Source organism: Pan paniscus, chromosome 4 (genome assembly GCF_029289425.2).
Source record: "Pan paniscus chromosome 4, NHGRI_mPanPan1-v2.0_pri, whole genome shotgun sequence".
In the NCBI taxonomy this organism is placed as follows: domain Eukaryota; kingdom Metazoa; phylum Chordata; class Mammalia; order Primates; family Hominidae; genus Pan; species Pan paniscus.
Window position 1 is genome coordinate 78,128,301 of NC_073253.2, and position 24,821 is coordinate 78,153,121.

General features: G+C 41.9%; 1 protein-coding gene and 1 pseudogene across 1 annotated transcript in view; one reads left to right on the forward strand and one right to left on the reverse strand.

The window, feature by feature from the left end:
* The window catches only part of LOC100993603 (large ribosomal subunit protein eL27-like), a 75,712-nt pseudogene extending 51,910 nt beyond the window's left edge, over window positions 1–23,802 (reverse strand).
* GOLPH3 (golgi phosphoprotein 3) overlaps window positions 1–24,821 on the forward strand; it is a 60,068-nt gene that overhangs the window by 2,587 nt on the left and 32,660 nt on the right. The window lies entirely within an intron of this gene.

Below are 24,821 nucleotides of genomic sequence, written 5' to 3' on the forward strand. Positions count from 1 at the left end.
CCTCCCCGTAGAGATGGCTTGGATTTTTCCTTACCTCTTTCACAGTCGCTCCTTTCATTTCGACACCCTGGCAGTTTGTATTTCTTCGTCGCCTTTTTTCCGCGTTTTTAACCCGTGTAGACCCCAGGGTGCAAACCCAACCCGGAGACTGCCCGGGAAACTAACAGCTGGAGCCACCAGCGCCACGAACTCTTTGGGTTTTTGCAGGCTTTAGGACCTGGGAGGGGTGCCCGGATCTGCTTGCTGGGGATGTTTTTTTTTCTTCTTCTTCAGTTAAAGCTTACTGTTGGGAATTACGAAAAACGTAGGCGAAGTGGTAATAGAGGGAAAAGCTCTTTTACTGAGTAAAGTTAAGTCAAATTTCTCATGAAACCTCCTGGTAAATGACTTTCTAGGTGAACTTGCATTAGGTGAGAGATTATTTTTAGTATCGCTTTTATATTTTATCAGTTGATGAATCTCAAAGTCTTGCCGTCTTAAGAAAGGGCTTTTTCATCGAGTGCTTGAAATGTAGGTTTGTGAGTTGATCAAAGGCCTCAAAAGCTTCAGGTGGGTTGAAGTTGCAATAGATAATTCTTTGTATTCTGACTTTGAAAGCGTTTATTTTCACTTCAGTGTCCAAAATTTTCACACACAGAAAAGTTGAAAAAGTGATAGATACATATGCATATATACTCTTTCTAGATTCTATGACGTTTTGCTGTATTTGTTATATTTGCCTACAAAAATGGTTATTTATTTATGTGGAGACGGAGTTTCGCTCTTGTTGCCCAGGCTGGAGTGCAATGCCGCGATCTCGGCTTACCGAAATCTCCGCCTCCCAGGTTCAAGCGATTCTCCTGCCTCAGCCTCCTGAGGCAGGCATGCGCCACCATGCCCGGCTAATTTTGTATTTTTGTTTTGTTTTGTTTTTGAGACGGAGCCTCAGTTTGTCGCCCAGGCTGGAGTGCAGTGGCGCGATCTCCACTCACTGCAAACTCCGCCTCCCGGGTTCAAGCGATTTTCCTGCCTCAGCCTCCCGAGTAGCCGGGACTACAGACGTGCGCCGCCATGCCCAGCTAATTTTCATACCTTTAGTAGAGACGGGGTTTCACCATGTTGGCCAGGATGGTCTCGATCTCTTGACCTAGTGATCCGCCTGCCTCGGCCTCCCAAAGTGCTGAAATTACAGGCTTGAGCCACCGCGCCCAGGTCTGATTTTAAGAAAGTTTTCCAAATTCAGGAAGGTGGGCAAAAAAAAAAAAAAGTCTTACAAAACAACGTAATCTTTCTTGGTCACTGAAACTTACTAGATATAGGCGAGTTTTATATGGACTGTTTATGGACCTTTCTTATTTAGAAATCTAATGAACTAACGGTTAGCTTGATAGATACGTCTGGGGCATTTGCCATATCTTGGTTTCCCATTTCTCAGGTTTTAATAACAGTAACCTTGAAAAAAGTTGATGTTCCTCTGGCTGTGAAAGGGCTGCTGTACCTGTTTAATGATTGAGTTGTGATGATAAAGCAGGCTGTATGTGCAGTTCCTTGTTCTTTGGATGAAAAAGTAAACTAGGTGTATAGCGTCCTAGTAATGTAATTTTTAGAAAATATTCAGCTTTAGGTTTCAAAATTGGAAATCTTGATTATAAACATTTGTCTTTTTTTTTTCTTTTTTTAGACGGAATCTCGCTCTGTCGCCCAGGCCTGGAGTGCAGTGGCGCCATCTGGGCTCACTGCAACCTCCCCCTCCCGGGTTCAAGCGATTCTCCTGCCTCAGCCTCCCAAGTAGCTAGGATTACAGGCATGCACCACCACGCCCTGCTAATGTTTTTATTTTTAGTAGAGACGGGGTTTCACCATGTTTGTCAGGCTGCTTTTGAACTCCTGACCTCAAGTGATCCACTCGCCTCGGCCTCCCAAAGTGCTGAGATTACAGGTTTGAGCCACCACGCCCGGCCATAAACATTTTTCTTTTTGGACAAAAATAACATTATTATAGACATTTTAGAAAATACAAAAAAAAAAAGAAAAGCAAAATTAAAACATATTCTTGAGTGAACATTTTGGTTTATAGTTTTTGAGAGTTTTCCGTGTGGATAAAACTCGGTGGAAAACAAAAACCTAAAAAAAAAAAAAACTAAAAAATAAGCTTTTGGTGTTCTGAGTCACACTGAGAAATTATAGTGAGGAAATACCTATTTGTTTTTTCAAGTACATGTTACTCTAAATCAAGCTTGTCCAACCCGCGGGCCAAATGTGGCCCAGGATGGCTTTAAATGCGGCCCAACATAAATTGGTAAACTTTCTTAAAACATTATGAGATTTTTTTTGCAATTTTTTTTTTTTTTTAAAGCTTATCAGCTATTGCTAGTGTTAGTGTATTTTATATATGGCCCAAGACAGTTCTTCCAGTGTGGCCCAGGGAAGCCAAAAGGTTGGACACCTTTGCTCTAAATGTTTAAGGTGAAGCATATTAACATGCTGTTTTTCGGTGATTGGGTCTCAAGAAGATAATCTAAATAATTTGTTGAAGTTTAACCGTACTCACATAATTTAAACAATTTAAAGTTCTTTGGCAGGTAATTGAAACCATGTGTTCTGTTTATTTTGCATCAAGAGTCACTCATTATACTTTGCTAGTCATGGCTAAGGTCCAGATGCTTGCTAGCTTATTGTGAGCATTTCTTCCTGATTTCAGCAACCACATGGGGAAATTTTTTCTCTTTTTTTTTAGGCAAGTCCAGAGAGTTGAGGGGTGGGGTTGAGACTACTGGGATTTTGTATTGCTTTAGGTTTTGGTTTTAGGGATTAGCCTATATATTTTTTCCTTTCATCACATCTTTAAAATTTTTTTTTTTAAGAGATGGAGGTCTCAAGATGTTGCCCAGGCTGCACTCAAACTCCTGGGCTCAAGTGATCCGCCCTGAGTAGCTGGGAATACAAGGTGCATGCCATCAAGCCAACTCATCATGTATTTACACTCTAATAACCAGCCCTGTCAACTTATCTGTTCGTATGTTTTTCCCTTGGGAGGCTCGCCACCATGTTTTTAACCTATAGTACTCTTTTTAGGAGGCAGGAATTGCTGTCTTACCCTGAGCCCAGGCGTTTATGCTAACTCATTGCTTTAACTGATTTTTACTTTAGCATTTATCTTTTTAATGTCTGGATTCTCCTAAGAACTTTAAAAGATAAACTTTACATTTAAGCAAATCATTAATGTTGGAAATATTTTATATATGTGAGCTAATAACCTTATGTGAATATACTTGTTAAACCAGTACCTAGAGCAAGAAACAGAAGCCCTAGCCCTCCACTTGAGTATCTTTCCAGTCACTACCCATTCCTCAGGGGTAACCACTGGCTTAATATTAGAATTCAGCATAGATTAATTTTGCCTAGTTTTTTGTACTTTGTGTCTGCTTTTTGTTCAATGTGAGATTCATCCATATCGTGTGAGGTTGTCCTTTGTTCTTATTGTCTTACCAATTTATTTTTAACATGTTTATAATCTATAATATTTACAAAATTACTTTGACATATTCTGAGTCAAGTCTCCCTCTCTTTTTTGCTGAACAGAAGGTTCAGTTTTTGAATAAGCAGATGGTCTGGCTTCAGATTACCTGTTAGGAGTGAGTCTAAAGTCATTGTGATTGATTTTTTTTTTTTCTTTACACATTTCAGATTTTTTTTTTTTAACCAATGATATTTGTTTTTTGTTTTTATAAAACAGGGATGCCTAGGCCCCTCAGAAGATTTTCATGCTCACTTGGGCAGAGAATCAGTGCATAAGTATTTAAGTAACTCTTTAAAGACCACAGTAAGGATGGCAGATAGTTTACACCTAAATTCAACTGCCAAGTAATTAGCAGTATTTCTTTAATTGCCCCAGTGTTTGAGGGGGAGGGACAGCAAAAGTGCCAGGTATTTTCCTTTCCCTGTGTGTGTTTATTCCATAGATGCTTTCCATAGAATATTTTCAGGATGCTTTATTGAGAATTACCACAAATAACTGGTGTCATATATGTTTGAATGTCTTCATTGGTGGCAAATCTTAGTCTTTTAAGGTTAGATTTAATTATTTTCAGTGGCCAAGTATAATTTGGAGTATGCCTATGGAACAGCAGAAGCAGAGAGAGGCTCTATAGTCCTGTCCAAAGTGTATTCTTTGGCTTTTACATATAATTTAAGCCTTCTGAGCTTCAGTGTTTTCATGTATAATGGAAAAATAGTCATTCCATATGATGGTTCTGATTGTACTGCTGTGGACGTTTATTAACTCCTCCCCAGGTCTTTGCTTTATTTTGTATTACTTTAGGGTTTCCCCATAGTGTGTTGCCTTTTTTTGAGACAGGGTCTTTCTCTGTCACCCAGGCTGGAGTGCAGTGGTGCGATCTTAGCTCACTGCAGCCTCAACCTCTTGGGCTAAAGTGATCCTCCTGCCTCAGCTTCCCAAGGAGCTAGGACCACAGGCATACACCACCATGCCCAGCTAATTAAAAAAATTTTTTTTTTTTAAAGACAGGGATTTCACCACATGGCTCAGGCTGGTCTTGAACTCCTGGGATCAAGTGATCCTCCCGCTTCAGTCTCCCAAAGTGCAGGTATTAGAGGCATGAGCCACCGCACCTGTTTTTTTGTTTTGTTTTGTTTTTTGTTTTTTGTTTTAAGACAGATTGTGCTGTGTCGCCAGGCTAGAGTACAGTGGCGAGATCATAGCTCACTGCAGCCTCGAACTCCTGGCCTCAAGTGATCCTCCCGCCTCAGCCTCCCAAAGTGTTGGGATTACTGCGACCGGCTCTAGGATGCACTCTTGAATCATATTATTCCCCTGCTGTTTTGTCATGCAGCCAGACTTGTCCAATCATATGTTTTCTTTCAGGGCTTTGGATCTTGAGAGAATAATGAGCTGTAGGGTTTTTTGGAGACCTTTCCAGAGTCATGTCAGCGTGTGGATCAGACTGTTCTTTGGCATGGTTCTTTGAGCTGCTTTCTCTGGTCTGTTGGCACTGTTTTTTTCCAGTCTGATTTTCCAGTCATCTTTCAGTGTTGTGAGTTTCAACAGCCTTCCAGTAAAGTTGCTTTTTAAAGATAGCCAGAGTCAGTTACTAATGTTTCTAATGCTTGTAGACAAGAACTGTAATACAGTAACTTAACTCTATGTCTTGAAAAATAAGTAGGTACTTGAGGTAAATAATATGTAATGGGGTAAAATACTTAAGATTAACCAAAATGATAGAACTGACTTTTGTGTGGCTTTTACACAGGCTCCAAAGATGTTTTCCATTTTTGGAATAAGGTTCCCAAGGTCACTACTTTGAAGTATAATAGTGATGAAGATGTATAACTTAACAAAAATTGTTTTCCTTTCTATACGTGTGGTGATGTCCACCATCTCTACATATCAAATCTGTAAATCAGAAATTCAGTCAACAAGTATTCAGAATTTCCAGATGTGCTGAGTTTTAGTAATTTAAAATATAATAAAGGCTTCTGAGTTTTTAATGAATTTTCATTGTTTCTAATACAAATGATATTTCCTTCATATTTTTTGAAGTTTTGAATTTTTATCTATTTTTTTCAGGTGTTTAAACACAGGTATGAGATATACAGGATCTCAGAAATTACTTTTGAAGTTCATTAAACTATTTGATTGTACTTTTTTTTCTTTTGAGACAGGGCCTAGCTTTGTCTTCCAGACTGGAGTGTGGTGGTGTGATCATGGCTCATTGCAACCTCGACCTCCTGAACTCAAGCAATCCTCCCTCCTCAGTCTCCTGAATAGCTGGGACTATAGGCGTACCCTATCATGCCCAGCTAATTAAAAAAAAACATTTTTTTTTGTAGAGACGTGGTCTCACTATGTTGCCTAGTCTCGAACTCCTGGCCTCAAGCAATCTTCCCGCCTTGGCCCCCCAAAGTTCTGGGATTACAGGTGTGAGCCACCACGCCTGGTCTGCTTATTATACCTTTTCAACAAGATTTTATACTGTTGAAATTACTTTTTAGTGCTTTGGGATTCTTTTACAATATGGTCAAAATATTCACTAACTCATCTCATAAGTTATAGTAATATTTGATATTTGTTAATTTTGGACTACCTGAGAGTTCTTGTATGGAGCATTTGAATTACGTTTTAGAATTGTATTTTGAAGGCTGGGTGCGGTGGCTCACGCCTGTAATCCCAGTACTTTGGGAAGCCGAGGTGGATGGATCACCTGAGGTCAGGAGTTCAAGACAAGCCTGGCCAACATGGTGAACCCCTGTCTCTATTAAAAATATAAAAATTAGCCAGACATGGTGGCGAGCACCTGTAATCCCAGCTACTCTGGAGGCTGAGGCAGGAGAATCACTTGAACCTGAGAGGCGGAGGTTGCAGTGAGCCAAGATTGCGCCACTGCACTCCAGCCTGGGCGACAAGAGTGGAACTCCATCTCAAAAGACAAAACAAAACAAAAGAATTGTATTTTGAAGTTATTTTGATAGATTTTGAAATATTTGGGGGATTTTTCTGATATTTAAAGAAATACACTTTTATAATATCATCTTACATGTAAATCTTAAATACCCTGGAGGCATCAGGCATTATGCTTGTTCTGGTACATAATGTTAAGCTTTTGGCTGTACACTTTTTTATGTCTTTGCAAACTTCCCCCCGCCCTTCTAACAGCATAACTTTTCTACTGCCATTAATCAGATTAAATAGTATAAAACTATGCTGTAGTCTTTGTTTAGAGGATTTATCTTCATGTTGTGAGTCTCCCTTTGAAGTAGCACAAAAAGACAGTGCTTCTCCTCCTCCTGCTTTTTTTTTTTTTTTAAGATGGAGTCTTGCTTTTATCACTCAGGCTGAAGTGCAATGGCACCGTCTTGGCCCACTGCAACTCCGCCTCCTGGGTTCAAGTGATTCTTCTGCCTCAGCCTCCCAAGTAGCTAGGATTACAGGCGCCTGCCACCATGCCCAGCTAATTTTTGTATTTTTAGTTGAGATGGGGTTTCACCATGTTGGCCAGGCTGGTCTCGAACTCTTGACCTCAAGTGATCCTCCCACCTCGCCTTCCCAAAGGGCTGGGCGCGAGCCACTGTGCCCGGCCATGCTGCTGCTTTTTAGTAAGTGTCCTGACAAGTGCCAAAAGTGGAAACCTGGCTTCATTTTGAAATTGACGTTTTTGGCTTCAGGTTTCTCTTATCAAAGCTGGGAAGACTGCAACCTGTTTTAATAGCATTGTACAGTATTACAATGTAATCTAGTACATTTTGAGGTTTTTGACTTAGGTATTACAAATATATTTAGAACATAGGCTATTTCTCTTCCCGTTTGGTAAACCTCTCATCTGCAAAAACACAACTAATATTAAAGTACAGTGTATTGCCAAAAAGGATGTTTCTGGTCACTTTTAAGAATAACATTTTAAACAACAACAAAAAAATTTACTTATTTTTAAACTTAGTGCATTGTATTTGGTTTACATATTCCTTTAATGGAGAAGTTCTTAAATTGGAGTGAACAGAGCTGAGAAACTTTGTGAATTCTCTGCAGTTGTGTGTTTTCTTGGGGAAAGAGGACAGAGCTTTCATTAGATACTCAAAGCATTTAGTGAATCAGGAAGGTTAAAAATTACCAAACAGGAACTGTTTGTTTTAGCTTAAGGTTTTCGTCTTTTCTTTTTCCTTCCTGAAAATTAACTACAGAAAATTCCAGGTTTCCAGGGTTGTAGCGAGTTGAATTTTAAGTGATTTGAGATACGAAGTCCACATTTCTGTGGCCTGTCTAGAGGTTCTCATCTTGCTAAATGACATTTAGAAGCAGCATAACTGCTTCTAATCTAGGATTACCACACATCTAGGATTCTAACAGTTTTCATCCATTCATCAAATGTTTACTGAGCACATGCTCTGTGAGAGGTCCTTTACTAAGTACAAATTCACTGAAGAACATGTCTGTCTTCAAGTTCATTCATTTTAGTTCTGTGTGTCAAAGCTCATATAGTAAACTACAAAACTAAATTATGTTGCTGTTCTAGAATTTTTTTTTTTTCTCTTCTGAGACAGAGTCTTGCTCTGTTACCCAGGCTGGAGTGCAGTGGTGCAATCTATGCTCACTTCAACCTCTGCCTCCTGGGTTCAAGCGATTCTCCTGCCTCAACCTTCTGAGTAGCTGGGTTTACAGGCGCTCACCACCACACAGGGGTACTTTTTGTATTTTTAGTAGAGACAAGGTTTCGCCATGTTGGCCAGGCTGGTCTCAAACTCATGACCTCATGTGATCCACCCACGTTGGCCTCCCAAAGTGCTGGGATTACAGACATGAGCCACCCTGCCTGGCCTGTTCTATAATTTTTTGATGTCATATATTTCAGGCTGGCATTTGGCAGTCACTCAGTACAATGACATTACTCACATTAAGAATACATAATTTACCTAACCCTGGCAGGTGTGGTGGCTCATGCCTATAATCCCAGCACTTTGGGAGGCTGAGGCAAGGGGATTACCTGAGGCAGGGAGTTGGCGACCAGCCTGGCCAACATGGTGAAACTCCATCTCTACTAAAAATACAAAAATTAGCCAGGCAGGGTGGTATGCACCTGAAATCCCAGCTACTCGGGAGGCTGAGGCAGGAGAATCACATGAACCCAGGAGGTGGAGGTTACAGTGAGCTAAGATCATGCCACTGCACTCCAGCCTGGGCAACAGAGCAAGACTATCTCAAAAAAAAAAAAAAAAAAGAATACATAATTTACCTTATTAAGTAAGTTAATATTATTTATTAAAGTAAATTTACTTATTAAATAAATTTACTTAATACATTTACTTTATTAATTAAGTAGATTACTGGCTTTATTAAGTAAATTATGTATTCCCAGTGTGGTAATGTCATTGCCAAGGGAGTGAAACTTGGTTCTGGGCGTGGTAGTGAAAGAATCGTACTCTTGGCCGGGCGCGGTGGCTCACCCCTGTAATCCCAACACTTTGGGAGTTGAGGCGGGCGGATCACGAGGTCAGGAGATGGAGACCATCATGGCTAACATGGTGAAAGCCTGTCTCTACTAAAAAAATACAAAGAAATTAGCTGGGCGTGCTGGCGGGCTCCTGTAGTCCCAGCTACTCGGGAGGCTGAGGCAGAAGAATGGCGTGAACCCGGGAGGCGGAGCTTGCAGTGAGCCCATATCGTGCCACTGCACTCCAGCCTGGGCAACAGAGCGAGACTCTGTCTCAAAAAAAAAAAAAAAAAAGAATCTTACTCCTCTTATGTATAAAAAGGCACACTTACAGTGTACAAACAAATATGTATATTCCATCATATTAAAATTTCATGGGGGAGAAGATAATGAAAAAATCTGGAAGTACTTCTTAAGGGAACAGTGATGAAATAAAGGGTGAGAAACATTGAAATAAGTCACTATTGAAAATTATAAGCTTGTGCTTAGTTGAGGTTTAGAAATCTTTTTCTCTGATAGGAATTTTTATTGCAATAGAATTTGGCTTGTAGTTCAGTAGGAAGAGGAACAATTTTAGCATACTGAACTGCATGTAGGAACTTATGAGTTAAAGTTTTAAGGTAAAAGTTATTTTTATTGATAATATATAGGCAAACGTTGTATTCCACCACTACCTTCTGGGACAGATAAGAAATTAAGAAACTGTATGTAAAAGTTGCTAATGGTTATTTTTACTCTGGTTTCATTTTCTAGTTCCAGTTTCTTAAATGGAAATGCTAAACAGTTTATACCGTATTAACAAAATAACCTCAGAAATAACACTTAAGAACTTAAATTTCAGTTCAGTCACTGAATGGAGTATACCATTTAATTTTTGTCTATACCATGTTGTGTAGCTAAAGTGAAATCAGAGGTTATTTAGTATTTATATGTTCCGTTTAATCCAAGTACTGAACAGCTTCTCTGTGCCATTCATTCCCTTTGCCAGATGCTGGGGTTACAAAGAAAAAAAAATATATATATATATGTATATATTTTTGAGACCAAGTCATGCTCTGTCGCCAGACTGGAGTGCAGTGGCATGATCTTGGCTCATGCAACCTCCTCCTCCTGGGTTCAAGCAATCCTTGTGTCTCAGCCTCCCAAGTAGCTGGGATTACAGGCACATGCCACCATGCCCAGCTAATGTTTGTACTTTTAGTAAAGACGGGGTTTCACCATGTTGGCCAAGCTGGTCTTGAACTCCTGGCCTCCCAAAGTGCTGGGATCACAGATGTGAGCCGCTGTGCCCCCGGCCACAAAGAAAAATTTTTTGCTTTTAAGGAGCATTCAGTCTGCATAGAAGACAGATTTGCGAATGATTTCAATAAAGTGAATTATTAACTTTATTTATCCTGCCTGCCTCTTCTGAGTTACTAACTTTTATGGGAGTATGTGTTAGGTGCAGTAAGGATGTACATAGGGAGGATGCTTTGGATCAGGACCTGCAAGACTGCTGTGTTCTTGACACCTAGCCTTGCCCTTGAGTAGTTGAAAGAATTAGAATAAATATTTTGAATTTTAGAACCTTAGTTTTCTCCTGGGCAAAATGGGCCTACTTTTTTATTTTTATTTTTTGAGACGGAGTCTCGCTCTGTCACCCAGGCTGGAGTGCAGTGGTGCAATCTTGGCTCACTGCAAGCTCCGCCTCCCGGGTTCACGCCATTCTCCTGCCTCAGCCTCCCGAGTAGCTGGGACTACAGGCGCCTGCCACCACACCTGGCTAATTTTTTGTATTTTTGGTAGAGACGGGGTTTCACCATGTTAGCCAGTATGATCTCGATCTCCTGACCTCGTGATCCGCCCGCCTCTGCCTCCCAAAGTGCTGGGATTACAGGCGTGAGCCATCGCGCCCGGCCACGGGCCTACTTTTGTGTTCTGTCCGAAAGCCTCTAAGTTGTAGGGATCCAATGTGTTGGCATATGTGAGTGCTTTGAAAACCACATGGTGCTGAACAAATGCAAATGGGTAATTACCTAGCCTAGAGAAGTAAGTTAAAGTTTATAGTGGTCTTGACAAGTGACAAGTGTTTAATATTTCCATTATTTTTACTATTTCTTGATTCTCTTGCACTTTATATGCTGGGCTTACTGAACGTTTTACTCAAATTCAGATGCTCATCTATGCCTGTATTTTTTTAAAATTTTTAATTTTTTTTTTGAGACGGAGTCTTGCTCTGTTGCCTAGGCTGGAGTGCAGTGGCCCAATCTCTGCTCACTGCAAGCTCCGCCTCCCGGGTTCATGCCATTCTCCTGCCTCAGCCTCCTGAGTAGCTGGGACTACAGGGGCCCGCCACCACGCCTGGCTAAATTTTTGTATTTTTAGTTGAGACGGGGTTTCATCGTGTTAGCCAGGATGGTCTCGATCTCCTGACCTCGTGATCCGCCCACCTTGGCCTCCCAAAGTGCTGGGATTACAGGCGTGAGCCACCACGCCTGGCCTTAAAAATTTTAATTTTTATGGGCACATAGTAGGTGTATTTATCTCTACCTTTGTTCTGAACCTCTGGTCAGTTTTCTTTTTGTAATTCCTGGCAAAACTGGTTTGGGAAATCTGGAAACTTGAAGTACCACTTGACTTCTGATTTTTATTTTTTTATTTTTTATTTATTTATTTTTCTTTTTTGAGACGGAGTCTCGCTCTGTCGCCCAGGCTGGAGTGCAGTTGTGCGATCTCGGCTCACTGCAAGCTCCGCCTCCTGGGTTCACGCCATTCTCCTGCCTCAGCCTCCCGAGTAGCTAGGACTACAGGCGCCCGTCACCATGCCCTGCTAATTTTTTGTATTTTTAGTAGAGGCGGGGTCTCACTGTGTTAGCCAGGATGGTTTCGATCTCCTGACCTCGTGATCCGCCCGCCTCTGCCTCCCAAAGTGCTGGGATTACAGGCGTGAGCCACCGCGCCTGGCCCGACTTCTGATTTTTAGGTCAAGCCCAGAGTCTTCCTTAAAGAATCCTTGGGATTGGTTCCATGATTCCTCTTTTCCAGATACTGCTTAGCCTCCAGACGTATCAGTAGCCTCCAAGCCTCCAAAATGACTCCAGTGACAATTAAATAAAATAGCACATGTAAAGTGCCTGATAGTTGGTGCACAATAAGTATTAAGTTTCATTACGCCTTGATGCTCCAAATCAGAAAACTCAAAAGGCCTTGACCTCTTCCAGCCCTTGTGGTCACCAGTTCTCTCCACCTTTCCATATTCTCAGCTTTGGTTTTTTTTTTTTGAGACAAGGTATGCTCTGTCACCCAGGGTGGAGTCCAGTGGTATGATCTCTGCTCACTGCAGCCTCAAACTTGCTGGGCTCAGGTGATCCTCCCACCTCAGCCTTCCAAGTAGCCGGGACTACAGGCATGCGCCACCATACCTGGCTACTTTTTGTATTTTTTGTAGAGATGGGGTTTTGCTGTGTTGCTCAAGTTGGTCTCAAACTCCTGGGCTCAAGTGATCCTCCCACCTTGGCCTCCCAAAGTGCTGGGGTTACAGATGTGAACCACCGGGCCCAGCCTCACCTTATCTTTTTGATGCCACCCAATTTTTTTTTTTTTTTTTTGAGACGGAGTCTCGCTCTGTCACCCAGGCTGGAGTGCAGTGGCGCTATCTCGGCTCACTGCAAGCTCCGCCTCCCAGGTTCACACCATTCTCCTGCCTCAGCCTCCCGAGTAGCTGGGACTACAGGCACCCGCCACCACGCCTGGCTAATTTTTTGTATTTTTAGTAGCGACGGGGTTTCACTGTGTTAGCCAGGATGGTCTCGATCTCCTGACCTCGTGGTCCACCCGCCTCGGCCTCCCAAAGTGCTGGGATTACAGGTGTGAGCTACCGCGCCCGGCCGATGGTACCCTATTTTTAGGTGGAAGGGTTGCTGCCTGACTTCAAGGCCAGGATCTTCACTGAAGGTGGTAGGACTCGGTCTCTTGGAGAAGGCAGTAGCTCGTAACCCTTTTTTTATTTCATTGAAGTTTTTTTCCTCTTGTCTATCTTTTAATTTGATCGTTTTTCATTTCCGCCTCATTGTGAGGTTCTTCGACTACTAAGGCCTCATCCCCAAGGGGCTTGAGAATGGGGAAAGATGTGGGACCAATAATTAGCAAAATTGCACTGAACTATAAGATTATACTTGGTGCAGAGCTTTTTGTTAAATGGGTTTAGAAATAAAAAGTAACATGAGAAGTCCTAGCCTTTTCAAGTTTACAGTCCAATAGCAGAGAGATGAGACTTGAGAATTAGAATTACAGTGTCCAGTAGTACTGTCTTAAGAGCTAGGTGGGGAGTAGAAACTAAATGTTCAGTTCAGGGGAAGTAGTAATTTAGGCTGAGGCTGTTCAGGGAGGGAAAGGAGTAGAGGGGAGTGGAGCTGGGCATTGCAAAATTTATTTAAGTGTGGGCATTCCATTCTGGGGGAGTAGGGGAGCCAGGGCTTGGAACAGAGCCTGCTAGGGAATTCTAATCACAAAGCAGTTTTGAAGCTGACTGGAAATTAGTTTCAGAGTTAGCTTCTATTTGATTATCACAAATACTCTTTTAAGGTGGCTTCTGTGAAATTTTGAATTAGAAAATTGTTTTCACATACATTTTAATGATTTTCACAAGATACGTGAAATATTTAGAAATTATTGTTTGTAAAATTTGGACTTACAATGTTCTATTTATCCATCCACCCACCTATCCATTAATCTCTTCTTTGTCTGCTTGTCCTCAAATAGTTGAGGGTCCTTTATGATCTGGGCAGTTTCAAAGTGCTGGGCTAGAAACATTATACAAGTAAAGTATGGTTCCCTTTCACAGTCTCTGTAGTCTTAATCATGACTGGTACATATAAGAGAGTAGAAGGAAAGCTGTAAGTTTATTTTTATTTAATTTTTTTGAGACAGGGTCTCACTCTGTCACCCCAGGCTGGCGTGCAGTAGCGCAATCTTGACTCACTGCAGCCTCTGCTTTCCGGGCTCAAATGGTCCTCCCACGTCAGCCTCTGAGTAGTGGGACTACAGGCGTGCACAACCATGCTTGGCTAATTTTTGTATTTTATGTAGAGATGGGGCTTCGTCATGTTGCCCAAGCTAGTCTCAAACTCCTGGGCTCAAGCAGTCTGCCTGTCCTGGCCTCCCAAAGTGCTGGGATTACAGGCGTGAACCACTGTGCCCTGGCTAGAAGACTGTTTTGTGTTCAGGAAGGATTGGTAGATGGAAAAACTGGAGACAGGAAGATTGTTAGTAGGCTTGAGGTTATTAGAACTTGTGAAATTTGGTGCTCGGGTCTTGGATAGAGCAAACAGGATTGATCAGAAAGATTTTTTATAGAAGAATTCTTAGGATTTCACAATCATTAAAGCTTAGGAGAGAAGAATATTGGTTTGAGTTTGAGGAACCAGTAGGGTAGAAATACTGTCTTAATTATTAGCAAGCTGTCTATGCTAATTGTAGAAAAAGATTTAGAAAATATAGATTGCAAAAAATAAAAATAAAACCCATAGTTCTCCTTGTGTTCGTTCAGAATTCTACTTTGATTTGTTGTCTGCTATATGCTAGGCACTGTGCTATGGAAGACAGATGCATGTATAAACAGATGTATGTATGTATTTGCATAATTACAAACTAATAGTTGTGAAGGAAAATTAGAAGATACTGTGTGAGAATGGATGTGTGGGGGAGGGCACAGGGACAGTCTTTCTAAGGAAATGGTATTTAAGGCAGAGACCCACAGGATGAGTAGGAACCAAGTCCAGTGAAGACAGACCTACTGGTAAAATAGGTCTGAAGTACAGTAGGTCTTGAATACTCAAGGCCCTGAAGCGAGAAAGAGCTTGTTTTTGTTTGAGGAACAGAAAGCTGGTCTAGGTGGCTGGAGTGGGATGACCGGGAGAAAGGCATGAGATAGTGTCAGACAGGACCAGACCACACAAGGCCTTACAAGTCAGGTTAAGGGTTTTGTATTTTCATACTGAGTGCCATTGGGAAATCATTGATGGATTTTTGGGGAGTGATATGCCCAGTCTTCATTAAAAAAAAAAAAAAGTAGCCAGATGTAGTAGCTCACGCCTGTAATTCCAACACTTTGGGAGGCTGAGGCGGGAAGATGACTTCGAGACCAGCCTGGGTAACACAGTGAGACCCTGTCTTTACAAAAAATTAAAAAAAAAAAAAAAAGAGTGAAGTGTGGTGGTGCATCCCTTTAGTCCCAGCTACTTGGCAGGTTAAGGTGGGATGATCACTTGAGCCCAGGAGGTCGAGGTTGCAGTGAGCCATGATCACGCCACTGCACTCCAGCCTGGGTAACAGAGTGACAATCTGTCTCAAACAGCAACTCCTGAATGAATTGAAGAAAGGCAAGTGAAGGAAATTGGGAAGTAACATCTTGGTATGTATTATTCTTCCAGTCTTGTTTTAAATGAGTTTACCCTTGCTCCATTTTACTTAAAAAAAAAAGGGATGGGGGAAGTATCTTAAGACTGCTTTGTAACCCTTTTTCTCTTAATTACATATAGTGAACATCTTCTCACGTTGATAAATGTTGGGGAAACCAGCCCCACACCCAGCGGGTACCCCAAGTCCCGCAAAGACAAAGGAGTTAGAAAGAGACAGAATAAGTGTCTAAAAGGCGGGTCCAGGGGACCAGAGCATCGGAGGCTTGCTCATGGCCCAGAGCTCTCGGGCTCCGCCTAATTTATTGGTTTACAAGCTCTTTGTTCTTAGGGCAGATGGGAGGGGGAGGAAGGGATGAAGAAAGGATTAATCAGTGAAGGAGAACTTGTGAGTCATTCAGTAAGATGTATAGCAGTGGCGTTTCTGAATTTCCCTGAGCAAAGGCGTGTGTCTAAACTACTTAAGATCTTTAGCTTATCTGGACTGAAACGGGTGGTAGTGGGTTCAGGAGGAGCCAAGATGTTTGATTATATTCCACTGCTTCAAGGGAGTGTTATCTCCCTGAGCAACCTGTGGAATACCACTGAGTGGTTATGCTCTTAGGGCATAAAGACATGAAGGCAATAAGGAGACTTTTCTCCTCAGAGGCTGCCCATGGCTCCCCATGGGTGTCTTACACAGGGGAGACCAACTCAACTGGCACCCCAGAAACTCTCTTTCCCACATGTCCCCCTTTTTTTGTCTTTATTCATTTTTATTTTAATTAATAACTGCCATTGCTATCATGGCTTGTTCATGGTGTCTGGCTTCTCTCCCAAGGTGCCATCTGCATCTGTAGACTAAAAACAAACAGCATAAACAGACACAAACTAAAATAAAATTGGGAATTGTTGATCCACGTATGATTTTAATCCACTTTAAGGATTGGTATTAGAAGGGCCATCCAGCAAGAATATCTCCAGCAAGAATATCAGCTCCAGGCAACAGGGTGAGATGAGCCTGAGATGCCTCAAAGACTTGTTTTTTCAGTTTAGCAATATCTAGTTTTAAATTAACTTCTTTTGCTTGTAGGTGACGTCTAATCGTCTCCCAATGGTGTTCAGTGGCATTATAAGAGCTAGGAGTAATACAAAAATCAGAAATATTCCAATCACATTGCATTTGAATTCTATGCTCCAAGCTCATAATCTGATCTTCCATCCAAATTACTGTTTGACGGAGATTATTAATTTGATTTGCGAAGTTTTGATCTATTTGGCTTTGGGAATTCCAAAGCTTAGAAGAATTTTTCTGCCAACTATCCAAAAAGCCTACGGTTTGAATAGAAGAGTGCGAAGCAACACCAGCAGCAGCAGCAATAGCTGTGACAGCTATAAGGCCCATGATCACAGCTATTAAAGTAAACATGAATCTCTTTGATCTATTAAGTATTCCTTTTAGTACTTCAGTGATAATATGTATGGAGAGAGAGGCCTCCCAAGGTCTGTTGAGGGAAACAGATATCCAAACTCCTTCTCGGGCCCTAACCAGTAAAATGCTATTATCTTTATTAAAGGTAGAATTAATGCAGGTAAAAAGACAACAGTTGAGGCATGATATGGTTTGAGAGTCAGGTAGGATGTTAATTTTGCCCACTGCCAACATAAAAGGAGGTTTAACACAACTCTGCAATAGGACTGTCCAATTAGAGGTCATGTATACAACAAATCGAAGTTTTTTTTTTTTTTTGAGACGGAGTCTCGTTGTGTCTCCCAGCTTGGAGTGCAGTGGCGGGATCTCGGCTCATTGCATGCTCCGCTTCCCAGGTTCACGCCATTCTCCTGCCTCAGTCTCAGCTGGGACTACAGGCACCTGCCACCATGCCCGGCTAATTTTTTTTTGTATTTTTAGTAGAGACGGGGTTTCACCGTGTTAGCCAGGATGGTCTCGATCTCTTGACCTACCAGGAAAGTAAATGTCTTTTAATATGAGCAGCCACCTCACCTGTTTGGCAAGTTTCCCATACGAAAGGTATCTATAGTAACACGAACGTATTAAAGTTTCCCGAATGAAGGTACGTGGGTTACGTCCATTTGCCACAACATATTGGGGGTTAATCCCCGTGGGTTAACACCAGTCCCTTCATGTGGCAGTTGTAGTACTTGGCATTGAGGACAATGTTGCACAATGTCCTTTGCCTGTCTCCAAGTAATTTGATATTTTTGTTTAAGTCCTGCTGCATTAACATGTGTTAGGGAGTGAAAATATTGGGCATTAGTAAGCACAATGGAAACTAGTAAATCAGCTTCATCGTTAACCCTTACAAGGGGCCCAGGAAGATTAGTGTGTGCTCGAATGTGCATAATACAGAAAGGAAAACAGCGATCACACACTGCCTTTTGTAAAGAGGAAAACAGCTGATAAGTTGTTCATCCACAAGTGATTTAATTAGTGCAGTTTCTATGTATTGAGTGGCTTGAACGTCATAAGCTGAATCGGAGACAGTATTTACAGGTTGCTTAAAGTCTTCTAACAGCTATAACAGCCTGTAATTCAGCCCTCTGTGCCGATTGAAAGTCAGTTTGAATAATTCCGTTTTTAGGTCCTACATAAGCTGCTTTTCCATTGCTACAGTCACTGCTCCTTCCAATGGAGCACTACAGGTAATTTTTGGAAGGACCCCTGTTGTTAGCTTTAAAAACTGAAAAATTTTGTTTTTTGGATAATGATTGTCAAGAACTCCAATGAAGCCAGCTAAATTTATTTGCCAATTGACTGAATTAACAAAGGCTTGCCAAATCTGATTTTTGTTCATTGGAACTATAATCTTATCTGGATCTGAGCCACAAAGTTTAACAACTCTAAGGCGAGCTTGCCCAATCAAGATTGCGATCTGGTCCAAGTATACTGTGAGTGTTCTGACAGTATTGTAAGACAGAAAAGACCATTCAACTAAGTCCTCTGTCTGAACTATAACCCCTGTAGGAGAATGGAGAGTGGGGAACACAACTGTAATGATAAACTTGAGTCTATTCTATTAACCTGGGACTGTCGTATTTTTTTCTTCAATCATTTGTAATTCTTTGGCAGCCTCAGGAGTCAGTTCTCATTTACTATTGAGAGCAGGGTCTCCTCTTAAGATAGAGTACAGATTAGATATAGCATAGGTAGGGATTCCCAAAGTAGGTCAAATCCAATTGATATCCCCTAGCAATTTTTGAAAATCCTTAAAAGTTTTCAGAGTCTTTTCAAATTTGAACCTTTTGGGGTTTAATTGCCCTTTCCTGAACCTGCATTCCCAAATATTGGAAAGGAGTGGCCGTTTGAATTTTATATGGTGCTATGAGCAATCCAGCATTGGCTACCACCTCCTGTAAATATGAATAACCCTGGATAAGTTGGTCTCGATTTTTGGCTGCACACAATATATCATCCATATAATGAATGGTATAGGAATCTGGAAACTGATCTCTTGCAGGTTGAATAGCCTTCCCCACAAAAGTTTGACAAATAGTAGGACTATTCAGCATACCCTGCGGCAGGGTAAAAGCAAATTTCTCAGAATCAGACTCTGCTGGAGGAATGGTAAGAAAGCAGTCCTTCGAATCTATAATTATTAATGGCCAGTCTCTAGGAATCATGGTGGGGGATGGAAGCCCTGGCTGCAGGGCCCCCATTGGCTGGATGACTGCATTGACTGCTCGTAAGTTGGTTAGCATGCGCCATCTGCCAGATTTTTTCTTTATTACAAACACTGGCAAATTCCATGGAGAAAATGGCCCAATGTTTCCTTTGTTTAATTGCTCTTTGACTGATTCCTGTAAGGCCCCTAATTTTTCCTGAGAAAGTGGCCACTACTCAACCCAAACAGGATTTTGGGTCTTTCATTTTAAGGGATTAGGATTTGGAGGCTCAACAGTGACCACCCCTAAAAATGGTAACCTAATCCTTTTCAGTCATTTTTTTATGGTAACCTGTATGGGTTCAATAATGCCCGTCTCCTGTTTTCCTGGGCCTTTTCCAGGAACATAGCCCATGTTTGACATTATTTTTTGACTAGCTTGACTGTACTGGGGAGAAGGGATTGAAATTTCTGTGCCCCATTGCTGAAGCAGATCTCTCCCCCATAAGTTAACAGGAATGGGAGTAATTAGAGGTTGTATTGTGCCTTCCTGTTCTTCTGGACCAAGACACGGTAAGGTAAAAGTACTTTGGAAAACATCTGAAGCAGTTCTGACCCCAAAAAGACCCACTGGGGTCTTTTGTTTGGGCCAGTTTTTTGGCCATTGATAAAGAGCAGTGACCAACACATCTGCTCCTCTGTCGACCAGACCCTCAAATTGTTTTCTTTGAATAGTGACCATACAAATAGGTCTGTTGTCAGAGACTTGATTTACCCAGTAGGCAGCCTTGTCTGCTGAATTTGTGCTTCCAAATCCTCCTGTTCTTTTTTCTGAGCCTTCTCCTAACTTAACATACGGTAAAAGCAACAGTTGAGCTATTCTGTTACCTGATTAGCGCTCCAGGGAACAGTGGAGGAGATAATTTGAATTTCGCCCTGGCAGTCAGAGTCCACTACTCCAGTATGTACTTGAATTCACTTTAAGTTTAAGCTGGACCTTCCCAGTATAAGTCCTACCATGCCATTTGGCAGTGGGCTGTAAACTCCTGTTTGGACCTTCCTAAGAGGCTCCCCAGGAAGGAGGGATACGGCTCTGGTACAGCATAAATCCACTGCCCCACTTTTAGCTGTGAAGGGGGACAATTGTTGTACATTTGTACAGGGATAGACTGGGCCGGGCACATTCCGTTTGGAGTTGGGGACGTCCCATCCCGAATTGGGAATGCCCTGTTTTGAATCAGGGCCCGGGGCTGGCCCCTCTGTCCATTTCCCGGCAAGGGCTATCCGCTGTTATCAAACTTTGAATAACATTGATTAGCCCAGTGTTTTCCTTTTTTACATGTAGGACAGGTACCTGGTTCCCTGCTTTTTCCTCCTGAGTTTTGCCTTTTTTGGCTCTTTGTACACTCTGTTTTTGTATGTCCTATCTGTCCACAATTATAGCAAAATCCAGGGAACACTCATGTGTTTTTTTGTTACCCTTAGTCCAGCCATTGCCTGAGCAAGGAAGCTGGCCCTATGTAAGTGCCCCACAATGACGTCGCAGGCTTTAATATATTCACTTAAAGTTTTTTCCTCATTTGGATCTGCCTTTCCCTTGATAAGTCTAATTGCTGCCCGACATTCTGTATTAGCATTTTCATAAGCAAGCAGCTGAACGATCACTTTTCTGGCATGAGAATCTGAAATAGTGTTTTGAGCCGCGTCTTGCAAACAGGTGATAAAATCTGGATAAGGCTCCCTTGGACCCTGTCGAACTGAGTTAAAAGAAGGATAAGTAGTACCAGGGTCGTGAATTTTTTCCCAGGCTCTTAGGCATATAGTTCTGAGCTGATCAACAGCCTCATCACTCATTACCATCTGTTGATTTAGAGTATCCCATGCCTGTCTGATTCCAAGCAATTGATCAGATGTGATGTTAACGGGAGGTTGGGCTTGAGCATTTCTGCGTGCCTGATTTGTTGCTTCATCTGTCCACCAGGTTTTAAATTGGAGAAATTCAGACGGGGACAGGGTGGATCGGGCTAATGACTCCCAATCCCTAGGTATGAAGTGCCGGTTATAAGCCACAGATTGTAACAAGGAATGAACATAAGGAGAATTTGGCCCATATTGTCCAATTGCTTGCTTTAAGTCTTTTAATATTTTATTTTTTGAGACAGAGTCTCATTCTGTCACCCAGATTGGAGTGCAGTGGCGTGATCTCTGCTCACCGCAAGCTGTGCTTCCCATGTTCAAGCGAGTCTCCTGCCTCAGCCTCCTGAGTAGCTGGGACTGCAGGCGCCTGCCATCTTTTGTAGTTTTAGTAGAGACGGGGTTTCACCATGTTAGCCAGGATGGTCTCATGATCTGCCCGTCTCGGCCTCCCAAAGTGCTGGGATTACAGGCCTGAGCCACCGTGCCTGGCCATTTTTGTTGTTGTTGATAGGATGGATATGTACACTTAAGTCTTTTAATATTTTAAAAGGAAATGGCTCCCAGCGTGCTTGAGCGTGTTCTCTGGGCTCCTCAGCTGGCGAAATAATTACCAGAAACTGCCAAGCATCCAAATGCCCCATTTCTCATGTTTGGCAAATGGATGCCTGGATTGTCCCTGTGCTGTAATTTGTATTTGGGCTGGCTCACAGCATTCTTCTACCATAACTACAGGTGGACAAGCCTGGATCATTCCCTCACCATAATCGGCTGTTGGGTGAGCCTTTGCCATAGTTAATGGCAGGGCATGCAACAGTGGGAGCGTCAAGCTGCGTCTCAGGCTCCCATTCCAAAAATTCATAAGGCTGAGGCAGGGGTGGCCATTCTGGACCTTCCCATAAAGATGCAGTAGGTGGCACTGTTTCTGCAGTAGGTGGAACTGTGTTAAGTTTTTGGAGGTTAGCATGTATAGCTTCCTGTTTCTCCCCCTTTTTTAAACTAGACTGTGATGGTTCACTTTGCTGGCCATCAGACTCCTGATTATTAAACTTTTCTATATCATCCTGAAACTCCTCATCCTCCTCCTCAGTGTGGAAAGGCTCCAGTGCTGTTTTAATTGCCGACCACACAGACCAAGTGGAGAAGGGAATATCGCGGCCCTCTTGTTGAGCTCGTTTTAAGTCTGATGCAACCTTGTCCCAATCTTTTACATCCATGGTTCCATATTCCGGGAACCAAGGAGAATGCTTTCCTATGAGATGGAACAAAGATGTGAGATTTTGGGTACTCACAATTACCCACCCATGGTGCAATAACTGCTGCACCAGGCTTAAGTAATTAGTAAACTTACTTTCAGCCTGATCCATATTTTCCCAAGGTTACCCTGGAATTCTCCAAATGCCCTACTTACCTGTAGAGCCTGAAGTGAAAACGTACTCGGGCGTCCTTCATCAGTCGTCCTCCACTTTCCATGCTCTGGCATTTCTTCACCGGATTATTTGTAGAGATTATGGGGAGCCCCGTGTTGGGTGCCAGATGCCAGGGAAACCAGCCCCATACCACCCAGTGGGTACCCAGAATCTGGCGGAGACAAAGGAGCTGTTTGTTCTTAGGGCAGATGGGAGGGGGAGGAAGGGATGAAGAAAGGATTAATCAGTGAAGGAGAACTTGTGAGTCATTCAATAAAATGTATAGCAGTGGCAGTTTCTGTGAATTTCCATGAGCAAAGGCGTGTGTCTAAACTACTTAAGATCTTTAGCTTACCCGGTGGTAGCGGGTTCAGGAGGAGCCAAGATGTTTGATTATACTCCACTGCCTCAAGGGAGTGTTGTCTCCCTCAGCAACCTGTGGAATGAATGCTGCTGAGCGGTTATGCCCTTGGGGCATAAAGACATGAAGGCACTAAGGAGACTTTTCTTCTCAGAGGCCACCTGTGGCTCCCCATGGATGTCTTACACAGGGGAGACCAACTCAACTGGCACCCCAGAAACTCTCTTTCCCACAGATAAATACAGATTTACATGGTATCTGCTCATGGAAAAAAATTCAAATGACGCAATCAGAAGAATGATGTCTCATTATTTGTAGTGACTGCATTATAGAACACGTTATGTAATCTTATTAGACCTGTATGCGTTACAAAATATGGTCATATTGTGGGTCTTCATTACTTTTTTCTTTAATGGTCTGGAAATCACATGATTAACTTTTTTTTTTTGAGACGGAGTCTCCCTCTGTTGCCTAGGCTAAAGTGCAGTGGTGCGATCTTGGCTCACTGCAACCTCCGCCTCTCAGGTTCACACCATTCTTCTGCCTCAGCCTCCCGAGTAGCTGGGACTACAGATGCCCGCCACCACGCCTGGCTAATTTTTTGTATTTTTAGTAGAGACGGGGTTTCACCGTGTTAGCCAGGATGGTCTCGATCTCCTGACCTCGTGATCTGCCCACCTCGGCTTCCCAAAGTGCTGGGATTACAGGCGTGAGCCACTCCTCCCGGCCCATGATTACTTTTTTAGGTCTTCATGTTTGTGTTAGTGGATCCTTATATGTAAGGCTCTGCCTTTTTCTACCTAGCAGCCAATTCTTAGTTATTTCTTACTGCCTAGTGAGACTCTTCACCTTAATCTAACTTCTTAGTTGCTCTCACATCCTTTTTGCCTACCATTGTATCTCTAGCATCTAGCACAATGCCTAGTATTGCACAAGTGTTTGTCTTTAGAATGAGTGAGGGGACACCATTTTATTTATATCAGTATTATGATAATCACATTGAAATTGTAATTATTATTTCTTCCTTTTCATTCTATGCCTTTGTATGTTAGTCGTCTTTATCACCTCTGTTTAGTAATGTCTTGGCACTCAGTAGAGTTTATTGAGTTAAAATTATTCTTGAAATATATTACTTCCAGCTGGGTATGATGGCTGATGCCTGTAATCCCAGCACTTTGGGAGACCAAGATAGGAGGATTGCCTGAGTCCAGGAGTTCGAGACCAGCCTGGGCAACACAGCAATACCCTGTCTCTATTTTAATAATAAAAATGTATATTAAACAAATAGAAATTTATTACTTCCAATAATTTTTTTTTCCCCAGAGTCTCATTCTGTCACCCAGGCTAGAGTGCAGTTGTATAATCATAGCTTACTGCAGCCTTGAACTCCTGGGCTCAAGTGATCCTCCCACCTCAGTCTATTTTGAGAATTTAAATAATTACAGTTTTTGCTTTATGCAGCATTATGCCTCAGCCTCCCAAGTGGGAATGATTTTCTGCTTTTAGAAAATAATGCAGAGGCCAGTATCTAATAAATGTTATAGTGACTTGATATAAAACTTACATAGGACTTGTCAAAATGTCCTCAACTTAAAATATTTACAGTATGATGCAGTAGTAAAAGTGCTGTATCTAGAGTCACAGCTCTGGGGCTCGAGGTATCACTGCTCTAGAGTGTGAACGTAGTCATATTTCTTACTTTCTCTAAACCTCAGATTTTTCAAATGTAAAAAGGTGATGATATTTTACTAGGTAATTGTAGAACCTAGATGATAATTTATAAATGGCTTTGCAAACTGAAATGTTATTCTCTTGTATTAAAACCTTCGTGTTTCTTACAGAAGAATAAAGACTGTAGCTTATATTTAGGTCTTACTAACAAGATGCTGTTAAATATACTTTTAAAAACCACTAGTGAAAAACCCTTAAAAATTCATTTGCTTGAGAGGGAGTGTCTGCTCACACTTTGTTTTGTGCTCTCTGCTGTGAAGTGATCAGTGGCAGGTGTGGAAAGAAAAAAGTGATACCAGTCAAGCACCCCAGGCTGAAAATCTGAAATTTGAAATGGTTCCAAAATTTGAAACCTTTTCAGTGCTGACATGATATCACAAGTGGAAGATTCCATACCTGGCACACTTTGTTTCATGCTCAGAACTATTTAAAATATTGTGTAAAATTACATTTGGCTATGTGTATAAGGTATATGTGAAACACAAATG